This window comes from Protopterus annectens, chromosome 9.part0 (assembly GCF_019279795.1).
Source record: "Protopterus annectens isolate FY-2018-M chromosome 9.part0, PAN1.0, whole genome shotgun sequence".
NCBI classification, from domain to species: Eukaryota; Metazoa; Chordata; order Ceratodontiformes; family Protopteridae; genus Protopterus; species Protopterus annectens.
The window spans coordinates 1,008,637,808-1,008,650,887 of NC_056743.1; the positions used below are offsets into that span (position 1 = coordinate 1,008,637,808).

The following is a 13,080-nucleotide window of genomic DNA, read 5'->3' on the forward strand; positions in this document are numbered from 1 at the left end:
CACCTGTGGCAAAAGTACCACAAAGTAATGGTGGATACAGTTACATTTACATAAAGCAACAAAGCGGAGTAAAGATTTTTAATTTCTTTATCTATTTTTAACTTAATTTTAACAGTCTGTCAATGCTTTAGTGAAGGTCTTTAAGTCTATATTAGTAACTTCAATACATAGATGCAATCTAAGTGGACTAACTGTTGGTATTAAACCTCAGTTTCTTTTTTATGTAGTGAGTGTATGTCAGGCTAGCTCAGGACTTGTGTTTGCATTAAGGCAGTTCCAGGCCAGTCAACTCAGACTTAAGGGTCTAAGAATTTCCAAGCTGTTATTGCTGTATTATTTTAAGTTACTGCTGCTTTGTAATAATTATATTACCTAGATCAGCAAGAACAGAGATACCCAGACTTTGTCAATGCAAAAGCCCTGGAACAATTAGTCAGACTACAAACTAGGGAGAACAACATTTTGGAACTTGTCCTTACTAATATGGGAGCATTTTGCACCATCCCTTGCATATCTTCTTTCACTTGTTAGGTTTGATCCTAAAATCGTCTGCTTCAAAATTAAATTGAATCCAGAGAACCCTTCCTCCCAAGGTACCTTTAAAAATTTCTCTAAGATAAACTGCTTACTCTTAAGTGATACATTGGCAAGCTTCAACTCCCCACAAAACCCAGTTACCTCCACTGAATAAGCAGAAACATACACCACCACACTATACCAGCATGTAAATTGCTGTATAGATGCAGCTGTACCCTGTAGGAACAAGCACAGGGTAAACCCCAGAAATAAATCCCCATGGTTGAACCATAATATCAATAAGCTTTACAATACAAGGAAGAGAATTTTGACCAAAAGTAAGAACAGTAATTTCCGGAATGATAGTGTTCTCGTCATTGAAATAAACAACTCAAGAGCTTAATAAAATCCACCAAAGCCAAGTTTGAGGGTAAAACAACTACCCAAGCCAAAGACAATAACAACACTCTTTTTAGCTATGTTCATAATCTCAGAAGCACAATACAGCAATCTGCTGAGCTGATTGTTTATGATGTTACCTACATTGAGACAGAAGATGTAGGGAACCTACTGGCTGATAAATTCAGTCCAAAGTTTACCCCCTCCGTCTGTCCCACAAGATTTACTTCAAACCAAAGATCGAGTACTAAAATCACTATCAAAAGCTAGAAAATATTGCATTGATGGGTCCTGACAATACCTCTGAATATATTTTAACTAGCATGAAGCATGAGTTAGCCAACACTCCTCCTCAGCAACAAAGTTCAACCTCAGCCTCCATACAGGTTTTATACCAAGGGAATGGAGATCAGCTACTGTCACTCCTCTACATAAGGGTGGAACATTTATCCCAAACAAATAAATGGTGCTAAAATTATGAACTGAAACTAAATACCAAAAGATTATTACTGCATCCTTTGGGAAGTCATCTATCCTGGGAAACTACCAAATTGACAATATGAGTTATATGAATAAGAGTTGATCCTGTTATTCAAAATTTGGAACTTATGTGGACAGTGACCTAACATTAGACCAACATGAGTTCACTGTCATAAGAAAGTCCTTCTATATTGTGCAGTTTATAAACAAAGGGATTGTGCCCAGATCTAGAGATGTCATTGTCCCATTTACTCAGCCCTGATTAGACCAATCATAGAGTATAATGCTTCCTTTGGCATGTATCTGTCCAGACACATGCAACAACTGGAATGCCCCCAGAGATACCTTACTAAAAGGATGCAAAGCCTTAACAATATGTCCTGCATGGACCAACTCAAAGCCCTTTCACTATACTTGGTATCCTACAGACTGCTAACAGGTGACCTGTATCTGGCATACAAGGCAAACTCTGACCCAATACTGATGGACATACTGCACATAAGCAAGTCAAATGGCATCAGAAATTTTCACCCTTGGGATTTATAATCTCTTCTGCAACATCAAAAGAATGGTTTGGGGGGACAGGCATATCTTGCAGAGGATACAGCTGCTCTGGAACAGACTCCCCATCCAAGTAAAACAAAGCTCATCCCTGTTCATATTTAAGTGTAACTTGGATCTAAGGATGGGCATTAGAAAATTTACTGCAACAATGCCCCCTGAACTACTAATTGACAGAGGCAGCTCCTAAATGCTTTACTCCATGCATGGGTCCCGTCAAATTATCAACGGTATGATCCTAGTTATTTCCAATAGGGGTAATATATAACTATGGACCATGAGATGGATAATGGCAATCTAACATCAAATGGGATAGGTTAATTGAACTATCAAAAGGGAAATTAACTAGGCTTAAAAGGGCATGCAAGGGAGCTAGACTACTACTTACCTATGAACCTATGAAGCTATGGAAATAGAAATACAAGAAGTTCCCCAAGGAGGTAAATAATTAAGTACCAACAGTTTTCGTAGCCATTTTCTATTACAAAATTAGACAGAAAATTAACTAGTAACACATTTCTATAATACAAGGTTACTATTAATAACATGTTGATTCTGTTTAAAGCTATTAATAAAAAGTATTTGGTACAGGTGATAAAAAAAGAAGTTATGTACTCACCATAATGCTCCATCTGTGTTGTCAATCTTCATTCATCCTTGATCTTTGGGTACTATGTTCCAATCCTCAGAACTGGCTTGGTCGTTATACAGCTCGCGCCAGCCAAAAACTCTTGAGCTAAGACTCTACCCACAATACCCCTCTCCATATTACTTCAGATCAAGTTTGCAGCCATATAGTAAGACAGAGGAATTTGTAACAATAGAAAGAAGCCATGTCCAAGATCAAACCTAACAAGTTTCCAGGACAAGGGTCCGATCCTCCAGGAAGTCTACAGGAGGGGGAAGGAGGGTGGGGTGTCAAGGATGAATGAAGATTGACAACATAGATGGAACATTATGGTGAGTACATAACTTCTTTATCTGATGTTGTCAATCTTCATTCCTCCTTGACCTTTGGAACAGAGTCCCCAGCTACTTTAGGTCCTGGGTGGCCTTATGGAAGGATACTCCTGAGAACCACAGAGCCAAAGGATACTCTTCCCCTGGAGACCATATCCAATTTGTAATGAGTGATAAAGGTATGGGGAGTAGCCCATGTTGTGGCTGCGCATATTTCATCCATGGAAGCCTTGGAGTGGACAACAGCCAATGTGGCTACTGATGTTGTGGAATGCACTCTCACAGGAGCAGGTAACTTGAGATTGTTGTGATTGTAAATGAAGGGAACACATTTAGACAAAGTAACTTTTGAGACAGATTTTCCCAGAGATGGACCAGAAAAGGATACAAATAACTGGTCCGAGATGGACCAGAAAAGGATACAAATAACTGGTCCGATTTTCTAGATTCTTTAGTCCTGCTGAGGTAAAATCATAATTGTCTGTGAACATCCAGCAAATGTAAGCAATATTCACCTTTGTTGGAAAAATTGGGGAAGAAAATATGCAAATCAATAGTTTAATACTGGATTCTGAGACCACATTAGGAAGAAATGAAGGGTTGGATCTTAATGAAATTCTATCCTTATGAAAAAAACAGATATAGGGATTTTGAACATAATGTTTGAATTTCAGAAACTCTTCTCGCAGAAGTAACTGTTATTAGAAAAAGTTTTCCATGCCAGAAATTTTAGGTGACAAGTCACTGCTGGTTCAATGGGGGAAGCACCAAAAACTGTAAGACCAAAGTCAGATCCCATTGAGCTATAGGATCTTTAAACGGAGTAGGTTTTAATCATAAGACCCCTTTAAGGAACACTTTACATAAGCAGTGGGAAATTAATGAATGGTCCTCGAAGCCATTGTGGAAGTTAGAAATGGCCGCTAATTGTACCTTGATTGTGGAAGCAGAAACTCCTTGATCAAAAAAGGTAGTAAAGAATTCCAAAACTTTCTCAACTGGTGTTGAGAAGGGATTGAGGGCATTATTACAGGCTTATAAGTCCAAAATACCTTCCCTTTCATTTGCTAAGGTAGAGTTTCCTGGTGGATGGTCTATGGGAAGCCAGTAGAATTTTTTGAACTGGGGATGGTAAGTTATTCTGCCTGGCAACTAATGGAATTGGAGGAGCTCCAAGCTGTAAACTTGAGATTCTGAAGGTTGTGGTGCACCAGTCCCTGTGGATAAGACAGCAGGTCTGGAACTGGAAGAGGAACCAGACTTGTCAGGGCCAAAAGGGCACTTTGTTTCTCAACCTGTGAGCTTTCTTCAAAAACAGGGGAATGAGAGGGAAGGGGGGGTGCATACAGAAGACCTGAGGGCCAATTGAGAAGAAGAGTGTCTCTCGGGGAATCCCCCCCGAGGAAGAATTAGGGCAAAGTAGCTGATGAATTTGTTGTTCATGGGTGATACAAGCAGGTCACAGCAAGGCTGGCCCCGGCGACGAAAAATCTCCTTCGTCACTCTGGGATTGAGAGACCACTCGTGAGGCAGGAGAATGCATCTGCTCAGTTTGTCCGCTATCACGTTGGAGCTCCCCAGAATGTGCATTGCTGTTAGAAAGCGATTGGAGGATATGGCCCATTGCCACATTCTTCCCGACACAGGGGATAAGACTTGGCTCCACCCTGTTTGTTGATGTACAAAACTGCCGACATGTTGTCTGACTGAATTACAATTGTTCCTAGAGGGAGAACAGATTGAAAGGCTTGCAACAATAAGATTAGCCTCTATCAGGGACCAAGTGCCTTGGACTGTTCTTCCTAGATAATGCCCCCCACCCCCCACCCCATCTGGGAGGCGTCCGTGGTCACAATGGTCTTGGGTTCAGGGGGAATGAAGGGATGGCCCAAAAGAATTTCCTTGGATTCTATCCACCAGGATAAGGCCTTCTTGCAGTGACTGGTGATTAGAAATGGGTATGTCACTGGATGTGTTAGGATGGACCATTGGGAAACCAAGAGCTATTGAAGTAGCCTCATGTGAAATCTTGCTAGAGGTATCAAATTCATGGTCACTGCCATGGACCCTAAAGTTTGGAGTACTAGAACAGCAGGAACTTTGACTCTGGAGAGAATGGCTTGTACTTGGGATTCTATCTTCTGCAGTCTGTGAAAAGGAAGGGAAGCTACTCTAGGTCCTGAGTGGGAGTTAGTTGGGATATTTCTTGATTCACTGTAATACCCAGATGAGTGAACAGGTGCAGATTGAAGTTTGAGGCTTGCAGCAGTAGATGCCTGATGGAAGCAGTGATGAGCCAATCATCTAGTTATGGAAACATTTGGAATTTCTGCAGTCTCAAGTGAGCTGTAACTGCCACCATGCACTTGGTGAACACCTTGGGGACTGTGGTAAGACCAAATGGCAGCTCGCTGAACTGGAAATGACTGGCTTCTAGCCAAAGGTGCAGAAACCTTCTGGAGCGTTTGTCCATTTTTATGTGGTAATACAAGTCTTGAAGGTTTATAGAGCAAATCCAATCATTTTCCTCTAGAAAAGGAAATATAGACTAAACCATGACCATCCAGAATTTTGTTTGCTGAACAAACATGTTCAGAAGGCTGAGATCCAAAATTGGTGTCAAGACCCCTGTCTTTTTTTTGGCACCAAAAAGAACCTTGAGTAAAACCCGGATCCTATCTGATCTGATGGGACTTCTTGGATGACTTTTTCTAGAAGCTTTTGAATCTCTAAGGCTGCTTGGTCTCTCTGATTGGGTTGCACATCAGGGAGTTTTGTGTGTGATCTTGGGAAAAGATTAAAGGGTATATGGTAACCTCTGGTAATAATCTTTGGCAACCAGGTATCTGAAGTTATTTGTCACCAGGCTGTCGAGTGCAATGAAAGTCTTCCCCCCAACTGCTTCCAGAGGTAAGCAATTGGGCCTCCTTTCAGGAGTGCTGGATGGGTTGTCCAGAGAAAGAATCTCTGGAACCCTGATTTTGTGGGCCACCTCTGCCATGGGGTCAGCATCTTCCATTAGAGCTCCCTCCTCTGCCCCGAGGGGAGCGACTGCCATGTGCATCCTGAAAAACCCTTGGGAATTTTTGAACCACATCTTTCCACTTTCAGATTCCTACAGTAGGATCATTGGGGAGCAGAAAAACATATGTCCACTGCAGATATGGTCCTTCCATCCTTCTCACACCTAGCCAGAGTTTCTCTGACTTTGGAGCCGAACAAAGATGATCCCGTCAAAGGAAGCATTGACAAAGGAAGACTTAAATGGCTTTGCAAACTCACACAAGCGCATCCAGACGTGACACCTTATGGCAACGCCTGAACCCGCTGCCCTGGTAGTTCCTTCGGATGTATGTGCAATGAGCCTAATGGAGAAGCTAGAAATAGACTAGATGAGAGGCAACTTTATCCTTTACCTCCTCAGACACAGCTCCTGTGAGGGTATCAGACATCTCCTCGATCAGATCCTTCTAGAGCCTAGTGAAATGTGCCACAAAATTCAAAGACCTTAGGGCACAGGTCAATGAAGCAGACACCCGCTATCCAAATCTGTCCATCGTCCTAGACTCTGAATTGGGGGAAGAATAGTGGGACTCTCACTGGCGAGTTCCTTTCTGGTGGCCAATGCCACCACCATAGCATCTACTGCTAAGCCCTTGGCCCAGTACTGGTGGTCTACAGGGGCTGACAAAATTTAGTCTGGTCTCCAGGGAATTGGTTCTATGGAATCAGGAGTCTTTCATGCCCGCTGCACGATCAATTTAATAAGATCTTCAGCGGGAGGTTCACCCTAGATGGGCGAGCACCAAAAGCTTGCAAGTATACAGATTCCTCAGAGGTTGGGTCTTTGGGCTGCCAGTTACCCCTCTGTTTGAGGATCTCTAGGATGTCTCTGAAGGAGATATCTTCTGGAGATGACCAGGGAGAACCCTCTTCATCATCGAAGACTGTGTCTTTAGTGAGATTCTTCTGGGGAATCTAAGCGCTTCCTCTTGCATCACATCTTCTTTAGGGTTAGCTCCTCAGTGGGGTGCTTGCTGCCTGGGTGTGGAGGATGGTGGCAGCTCTGGGCAAGGAGTCTGGGAATATAACTCCGACACAGAAGCTGCCAGCTGAGAGCCTGCAGAGGCCAAGGCCCTCTCCATAACCTGGAAGGCAGGCCACCCCAAAGAAGGATGGGAGCCTGGAACAATGAAAGACAATTTCGGAACTGAAATCACACCCCGCTCCGAGAGAGACCCACCTCCGAAGCAGAAGCTGAGGAACAGCCCACAGCTGCCGAAGTTTCCAGAGTTAAGGACAACCCCGAATAAAAAGCCAGGGCTGATCAGACCCAACAGCAGAGGTACTACCCTGGGAGTCCACCTGTTCCAAAGGAACAGAAGAAGTCAGGGCAGATCCTGGCATGAAGGCAGATGAGCTGTCAGTACCAGAGCAGCTGGAACCAGAGGGATCTGAGTAGAAATCTCTAAGCCATCAGTGGAGATTACGGGAGGAAGATTTGTTGGAGTCCTGGGAAAAAACACCCCAACTCCAGAAGGGAGAGGGGACTGGGAGGAAACAGAAAGACCCACAAGGAGCTGATCCACCAACTTCACGACATCCACTTCAGTGAAACTCCTGGAGGAACGGACAGATAATTCAGAGGGGAATTCTGGCCTTTCCAAAAAAGGACTGAAAAGCTGCCTCATGAAGGGATCGATGGAAGGGGAATATCTTGTCTTGGGTAAGTACATAATTTTTGATTTCAACACCAAGGGGGTGGGCAATGTCAGCTGTGGTTCAGTAGGTAAGGTCGGCACCAACTGGGATACTAAAGAAGTCGCTGCTGACAAGACCGGCACAGAGAAGAGGTTGCCTGTTCTGACAGTCTCAGAACCTTAGCCTTCAGTTCCATAGATGTGGAGTGGATAGAAGGCTTATGTTTTTTTGCCACTGGTGTTGAAGGAGAAGATGGCACCGGTCAGATTTAGATGAAGATGGAGCAGTCTTGGACAAGGCTTCTTCAAAAGAAGACTTAAGTAAACCTTTCAATATTAATTTATTTTTATGCTCAACCAAGGACCTGTTACTAAAGGCCTGGCAGACAGAACATTCTTGGGCCAAATGAACTACACCTAAACAATAAACACAAGAAGAGTGCCCATCTGAATTGAGTAGCTTCTGGCCGCAATCCTGGCATTGTTTAAACCCTGTAGTGCTTTTTGGTTTCTCAGCCATGTTGACGAACTGAAGGACAGGGGTCAGTTGGTGGGAACACTGCCACACAAACACTCATGCAAAAAAAGACAGGATGAAAAAACTACCAACTATGCTAGTAAGAAATACCAAGGATTGGTAAAGAGAAGAAAATACCAACTATGGTAAGAGAGAGAGCTACCTGATGAGGTAGAGAAGGAAAAGGAAGGGGGCAACCAATTACGGTAGAGAGAATACCGTAATGTATGTAAAAGAAGCACTCACTTAGGAAAAGGGTGGGTAGACACTAAATATAATAAAAATATTTATAAAGAGTAGAAAGGATATGAGAAAAACTTGCAAAAATAAAGACATTTTACTTAGCTGTGAGAGGAACAGCTGGTGCATCTTGTGACAAGAGCAGCAAAAGGGAACTGAGGTAATATGGAGAGGGGTATTGTGGGTAGAGTCTTACTCGAAAATTTTTGGCTGGCACGAGCTGTATAACAGCCGAGCTGGTTCCTAAGATCGGAACTAAGTGCCCAAAGGTCAAGGATGAATGAAGATTGACAGCATCAGATCAGAAGTTATACATGTACAATAACCAGATCCAGATTAATATAGGTACTGATATAGCTGGAGCTTCAAGCCTATGCTCTGAAACAGACTCTTTCTCAACTTTTAATAGAGTTTTTTAACTAGTTCCCTTAAAAAATGCATCCTGCTGTCATATAAATTAAAATGAGGATGATGATGTTATTAAAATTTCTACTGTGGATGCCTGAAATACTTTCCAGAGGAAATGAAAATAATGTTTAACTCTACACGTGCATGTGCTAGGCACAACAGGTATTCTTTGGAAAGCAGGGAATGGAGAAAAGGAAAGTATTTATAGATTCATAGGAAAGTACTATGCAATCAGGGTTCAGATCATTACAAGCTAAGCCAATAACAATGACTACAGTGAACTTGCTTGTCTGGAAAAGCAAAGCCAATGACCCATACTTAAAGGCTCCCTACAGCCTCAAGGAAGGCACCACAAGATAGACTAGGGAAGACCGGGGAAGACTTTGAGGCCACCTATACAATTATATAGGTTTATCTTGAAGGTGGTAAGGGTGCTACTCTGCTTGACTTGTTACAAGTTTTTTCAGAGTTAAGGGATACATTGGCATAGGACTCATCATACCAGTGTATCTTATTTATCTGCTGATGAAGGTTTACTTCTTTAACAGGATATTGACCTGAGCATTAGATTTAGCTGTTCTCTGTCTAGACACTGGAAACTACTGGACTGGTCACAGCGGCACCCTTTTTTTTTCCTTAACAAGAATTCTGCAAACTCAAGCTCCTCCCTGTCTCATAAATCCCTGATCCTCTCAAAAGTACTCCAGTCTGAGTTAAGTGAGTAACTAGCTTACAACCTCCTAACAGCAAGGATAAGCATAACATAGATATTGCATTATTCCATTAGGAACCATAAAGAAAATAACAAGCCTTCAGATTTCCTACAGAATTCTTTGGAAAGGTGAATTTGGAGGAAGAAATGTGGCTGGGTTGTTCAAATGACCAGATAAATCTAACAGTCTAGTAAGTACATAACTTGCGTATTTATTCTGGCTCTGTCTGGACACTGGAAACTAGTGGACAGAAACCTCAACAAGCTAAAACAATATGCCCTTTAGAATGGTGGCTCCAAAGGACACTCCAGCTCTAGAAAGTGTTTAGGTTCATAGGTAGGTACTAGGCTATCTGCCCGAAGGCATTTATAAGCCTAGCCGGAATGTGTTGGCTTTCGCCGCCCCTTAGATTAGTTCCCTGTGCCTCTGTCCAGCAGAGCCATTGAAGTGATCCCTGGGGTAAACTTTCTGTTTCCCATCCACTCGTCAAGGTTTCTCTTGAAGAGGGTTAGCGAAGAGCTCTGCCTAATGTAAATTGGAATCTTGTTCCAGAGCATGGGAAGTCTCTGGGACAGGAATTTATCCCTCCAGGACGTCCTATTTATTGTTGTGGTGAGGCTTAGATCCCTGGAGTGTGTGGCTCGAGGGGATATGGTTTTCTTTAGGTGGAGCATGTCCATCATTTCTGGGTTGGACATGGCCTTGTATGTCAGGCAGATATCACCTCTGAGTAGGCAGTATGCAACCAAGTACAGCTGGAGTTTCTTCAGTCGAGCTGCATAGGGCATCTGCTTGAGGCCAGTGATCCTCTTAGTGAGGTACTTCTGTGGTCTTTCCAGTTGTTGCAGGTGTCTTGTAAGGTACATCCCAAATGGGGCATTGTACTCTATGATGGGTCTGATGAGTGATGCATAGAGTGGCCCAATGACCTCTTTCGATCTGGATGCAAACCCTTTTGTGATTAGGAGGGCCACATAGAAGGATTTTCTAACCACTTTGGCAATGTGATTATCAAAGGAGAGGTTACTATCTACTTGGGTCCCCAGATCCCTTATTACGTCTTCCGTATTTAGGGGGCTACCACCTATGTGGTATTTTGTAGGCACTTTATTTTTTCCAAAGGGGATGACTATGCACTTTGTGGCATTTAGCTTGAGGCCATGGTTTTGACACCAGGTATCTGTCTCAGTGAGACTCTTTTGGAGGATGTCTGTGTCAGCCGGAGAGTCAGTTATAGCCCGTAGTTTGTAGTCGTCTGCGAACTTGGTCAGCCATAGTCCTCCTGTGCTTGCCTGTACCTCTGAGAAGTATATGCCAAACAGGAGGGGTCCTAGAACTGAGTCCTGGGGAACGCCCTTGTAACTGGTTTAGAGTCAGACCTAGCTCCTGCAACTCTTACCATGTGGGTACTGTCCATGAGCCAGTTGGCAACCCATCTCATAATGTAGGGGTTTATGTTCGGGCTGGTGAGCTTGTCTATAATACCTGAGTGGGGAATAGTGTTGAAGGCGTTTGCGAGGTCTAGGTAAGCTGTGTGGACCACCTTTCCCTCGTCCATAGCCTTGGTAACTGTCTCAAAGAAGTCCACCAGGTTTAGGAGGTATGATCTGCCCTTAACAAAGCCAAATTGAGTAGGGTCCAGTGTTTGGAGGTTTCCAATGTCTCTGTTAATGAGATCCATGATGATGTGCTCCATAGCTTTGCAGACTAAGCTAGTCAGGCTTATAGGGCGATAGTTCCCAGGGTCCGTTGTGGCTCCACCTTTGTGGAGTGGAATAACCATTGCTGTGTGCTACTCTGTGGGCACGTAGCCTGTGGAGAGGCTGAGTTTAAACAGTGTGTTTAGGTGAGGGGTTAGTTCATCTTTGAGCTCATGTAGGACGCAGACTGGGACACCGTCCAGTCCCATTGATGCTGTGTTTTTGGCTTTGGAGAGGGCTGTTTTAACCTGAGTGTCTGTGATTTCAGGGGCACTACATTCTTCTGGTATAGTTATGGGCCCTTTTAGACGTGGTGGGGGGGGGTGAAGTTTGCACTGAACCTGTCTGCCAGGATGTTGGCTATATCAGTCGGTCCAGTGTATTTTGTGCCATTCTGCACTAACTCCGAGCAGATCTAAGAATTGCCACTTAGATTCTTGACATAGCTAAAGAATGCCTTGTGGTTATCTTTGGAGTCCATGGCAATTTTTCTTTCGAAGCTAGCCTTGGATGCTTTTATGAGGGAATGTAGTTTCTTGCTGATACTGATCAGGGATGTCTTCCCTTCTTGGGATTTTACTCTTTTCTGTACTAGTTTCCTCATTCTATTGTATAGCTGGTTTATGGCAGGGGTCCACCAGACTGGTTTCCTTTTCTTGGAGGAGTGAGTCTTGGTTTTGTTTGGGATAGCACGATCCATGCATTCTTGCAGGTGCCCGTAGAGTGCATTAGTAAAGGATTTTGCAGCTTGGGCAGTGTTATCTTTTAGCATGGGGGCTTTGAAACTTTTTAAACTGTTATGCTTAGCAAATGTATGTAAGGATGACCATACAGCAGTGGCAATAATCTCCAACAGTCAGGGTCATCCACAGGAGGAATAACAGTAACTGATACAATCTGATGTACATTTGGAAAGAGTAACTTACGTGATTTATTTTACCTTTCTTAGAGTTAGAAAAGGAAACAAACAGTTGCTCATCTTTCCTGAAGTCTTTTGTATGATGAAGCTAAAATTTGAGTTATATGTCTACATCCGGACAATGTTATTGATATTCACCTTTGTTAGAATAATTTGGAAAGAATACTAGTAAGTGAATTAACTGGTTCAAATTGATGACCTTGGGCATACATAATGGGTGGTTCTAAGTGTGACTGTGTCTTGATGGAAAGCCAAGTAAAAGAATTTCAGTGACAGAGGCTGAAGTCCTGAAACCCTCTTTGCAGAGGTACTGGCTGCCAGGAAGACAGTCTTCCAAGTTAGAAATTAGTATCTGCAGAATGAGCTCATTCAAAATGAGGTTTAATTAGCTTGTCAAGTGCAACATTTAGATCCCATGGGGAACAGAGTATAAGAGGTTTGACATGAGTAAAAAAAAAATTTTTTTTTCAATTATTTGCATACTTTATATGATGTTAAAGAAGAGGAGGAAAATCCCAGGTGAAAGGATGATAACGTTACCAAGTGAACTTTGATGGAAGAATAGCTAACTAGCTTCCTTGTTGAAAATATCTGTTAAGAAGGTAAGGCTGATCTGAGGGAAAATTTCTTTCATTTATCTTTGTAAATTTCCCTGGTTGAAGATTTTTGAGAAGCAGTTACAAAACTGAATACCTCTAGAGGGAAGGAATGGATGCAGGCCATCAATGGAAGTGAATAAACCATGTTGTCAAGTGTAAAGGTCTAATATCTTAATGAGGCTGCCTAAACAGGTGAATCAGCAGCTGGTGATGCTGAGAGAAAAGACAATGGACCATAGTCAATAACACCTACACTAACTGTACACTAAGTGTACAAAATCTGTATTTAAGAACATCCCTACCACATGGTTTGCATTTTCTAGTCTCTCAGAAAGTACACTAAGTGTACAAGTAGTCTAAACTTTGTG

General features: G+C 42.8%; 1 protein-coding gene across 2 annotated transcripts in view; it reads right to left on the minus strand.

Annotated features, from left to right (window-relative positions):
• Positions 1-13,080, minus strand: part of CCDC65 (coiled-coil domain containing 65) — a 528,526-nt gene that overhangs the window by 242,665 nt on the left and 272,781 nt on the right. The gene's annotated exons all lie outside the window — the stretch shown is intronic.